The sequence below is a fragment of the Meleagris gallopavo genome, chromosome 7 (assembly GCF_000146605.3).
Source record: "Meleagris gallopavo isolate NT-WF06-2002-E0010 breed Aviagen turkey brand Nicholas breeding stock chromosome 7, Turkey_5.1, whole genome shotgun sequence".
NCBI lineage: Eukaryota > Metazoa > Chordata > Aves > Galliformes > Phasianidae > Meleagris > Meleagris gallopavo.
Window position 1 is genome coordinate 3,180,826 of NC_015017.2, and position 3,264 is coordinate 3,184,089.

At 41.2% G+C, this 3,264-nt stretch overlaps 1 protein-coding gene and 1 long non-coding RNA gene across 2 annotated transcripts in view; one reads left to right on the forward strand and one right to left on the reverse strand.

Annotated features, from left to right (window-relative positions):
* The window catches only part of LOC109368448, a 4,558-nt gene extending 1,886 nt beyond the window's left edge, over positions 1-2,672 (forward strand). The window contains exons 2-3 of the long non-coding RNA XR_002116464.1: positions 2,035-2,282; positions 2,511-2,672. This is a non-coding gene — a long non-coding RNA (uncharacterized LOC109368448). The remainder of the gene's footprint in view (positions 1-2,034; positions 2,283-2,510) is intronic.
* The window catches only part of SPAG16 (sperm associated antigen 16), a 351,197-nt gene that overhangs the window by 19,873 nt on the left and 328,060 nt on the right, over positions 1-3,264 (reverse strand). The window lies entirely within an intron of this gene.

Consider the following 3,264-nt stretch of genomic DNA (forward strand, 5'->3'; position numbering starts at 1 on the left):
AAAAAAAAGGAGAAAAAAAGCTTCATAATGCTTTTAGTGTGTAGCATTAGATTTGCTAGTGAAGTGTGGAATATTTTTCTTCTTATGTTATTAAATTTCAAAGACACACTCCTTAGGGCTTGTCTTAAGTCTGTCATCTGCTCTGCTCGTAAAGACTCTTACCACTTGGACAGCTCCATCCCTCCCTGCGGATCCCACCGGCAAATCAATCACAGCGGCCCGGCCTCTGCTCCAGGCAGGCTTTCTCAGCATGCCAGAAAATGTTTGTATTTCATCACTGCTTAGCTGGCTTTTGTCATTGCTTGAGAGTTGTCTGTATCGCTTAGCGAGGAAGGGACACGCACAAAGGGGTTATCTCCTTAGTGTCAGAGGCAGCGCGCTTCTATTATTGGGAGGCGGCAAAGAGAGCGGCTGGTATCTTGGAAAGGATGGGGAAAAGTTATCAAATTTAACTAGGGTAAAATAATAAGAAAAAAGTGAAAGTGGAGATGGATATAAACAAGAGGGAAACGATGAAGGATTAAGGAGCATGAATCAGGAAACCGTTGTGTCAACAGGAAAAATAAATGTGCTATAAAAACAAATTGAGGCAAAAGGAAACAAAATGAAACAATGCCAGCAGATTCAACTTAAAAATAAGAAGCAAGAATCATTATTGATGTTCTTCTCCCCGCCAATACCCTCTCTATTGTTTTTGAGCTGTAAGTAGAGAGGAATATGTAAATTAATGCCCTGTTGTTGAAGAAAACTAAAGACAAGCATCAGTTCAGGGAGAAAAGCACTATTTCTGACTTGATGATGGTAGGAAGCTTCACTTGCTGGTATTTCTAAGGACCCCACAGAGGGTCAAGCATCTGAGCAAGCAAAAGACAGATATCCTTGACAATGACTCATGTAAACTAAAAGGATAAATATTCCAAGCACTTCAGTGTTTTCACTGACCTCTGTGTGTTCAAGGAAATAATAAGACTTACCTAGGAAGCCAACTTCCCCAACTGGGCATAGGGAACGTGATGGAGAATCAGAAACTGCAGGAGAAGTCTGTGAGCAAGCCATGGGACCACCGTTACATCAGGGATTTATCCAGGGCTGAGCTCAGGTTTGGCATCTGGCAAGTGAAGTACAGGAAAGTCTAGAAAGGTGTTAAAATGGCTAAAATCTGAGGTTACAACGTTTCAGAGCCAATACAGCATCAGAACAACTGCCAGCACCAACTACAGACCCTCAAACACTAAGAGGCCCTCAAACACACAGCTGCATTGAACCAAGCAGACCCAGGAGCATCTTTGGAGAAAAACTGAGAAATGTCGGATCCAACTGACTGAGTGCAGAGACATAGTTTCTATATATTTCAGAAGAACCAACTGGTCAGAGGAAAAACAAATGCTGCCTTTGCACTGTACTGGAAGTTGAGAAGGCAGCTGGTAGTTGGTAGCAGCCAGAAGTACTGCCAGTTTCCTGACCAGCTCCCTGCAATGTAAGACAAACAGAGATGAAGGATGACGATGTCCCTAGCACTGAGCAATAGTCGTGTTATTTTGTGTTTAGAGGAGGAAGTGTAGTTGTACCATTACGAGAACTGCTGACAGCTTCTGTTATTAATGGTCCCATGTGTGTCTCCTGCCATCTGTGATGGGCGGAAGATAGTGATCTGCAGGCAGTTAGTGATCTGTACCAAAGTTAGCTCTCCTGACTATTACTTAACGAAAAGGCAGATTTTTCTGAAGATCAGATGTGTGTTCCTTGGTGGCTCTTAAGAATGCTCTCGATACAGAATTGTGGCCCTCTGTACCAGGCTACAGCCCCTCTTCATTTCAATTTAGTGTTTGTCCAGGAAACCTGACGTCTGCGTAACCGCAAATGGATGTGCTAGGAGACAGTCGGGCTGCTCTCCCCTCAGCCTTCACTGCTTGGGCTTGTCTACTAAAGCTTTTGCTAGAATTGCAGTTTAGACTCCGCTGGGGTTAATGCTTTCATTAATTTTCTTTATTTTTGCCATTCATTTGTTCTTTTTTTTTTCTTTTTTTCCCCCAGAAGAATATGTAAGTCATCCAAGTTGGAGCTAAGAGAACAGTCCCACATTTCCTGCAGCAGCCATCCAGACATTTCAAAGACTCAACTTGAAAACTGATCAGAAAACCCCAAGAGCAAGCTGCAACATGACTTGGATTTCTTGATAAATCTATAGAACCCAACTGGCACAGAGGTTGATGACTGCTCCAAGCGTTTCTGCAAGCACAATGGGAGAGGCAAGCATGGAGAGGACTGAATTTCAGTGACAGGTCAGGTGCCAGCAGAGGTGGCTTTGCTGGCAGGCTAGTTAGGGCTCCAATTTATCCAACATAATGAACACACTTTCTCTCTCCATTCTAAAACGAAATTAGAATCTGCCTCTGAATAGAAAAGTTGCTCAGTCCTCTAATTTACAGTCTGCTAAACACACAAAATGTATTAAGCTTCATAATGTTTGTACTGAGGGTCTAATCATGCTAAAAATTGTGTCTTTACAGAAACCTTCAGGCACAACATTGCAAAGTGATGGCTGGATTTGCACCTGCTTTGGCTGCTCTCAGAGCTAGCATTAAAGAAACTCACTGGAACAGGAATAGATGGCGTCCAACCTTTCTTAAATGAAAGAAATGAAGGGTTTTGAAAGTAAAGAATAGAAGAAAATTGGCCAGATTTTTTCTTTTTTAGCCTTCTGAAATAAATAAAATAAATACAAATATTTTCTACTCTTTGTTTATGAGGGAAGGCTAAAAACATCACTGTAAGGTCAATTACTGTACACAAAAGTGAATTAGTGACAGTGCAGGAAATCCTTTCATCAGTTATTGCAGACTGCTCTCAAAACAACGGACCCTGTATTTAATTACATTATTCTAATTAATTTTCAAAGAACATTTATGGTGGTAACACTCAGAAAAAATAAAAGCAGGCAATAAAGATTCTATCCTGAGATGCACTTGACCCTGGAAAGAGCACAAAATGACCAAGGTGGGGGTAGGGAGGAAGGACTGCCCAGCTAACCAAGTTGCCTTACAGAAGCTCAGCCTATGACTCTTCTACTGCATTTGCCTACCATGTTATTTTAATCACATGTAATTACTGACAAACAAAAACAAGTCATGGCAGGGGAAGAACTGGAATAAAGAAATAATTAAAAGCATCCAGAGATTTCTATTAAGACCCAATTTAGGAGAGTCATTTATTTAAATTTTAATATTGCCAAGCTAGAACATAATTTAACCCAACAAAGCTCAG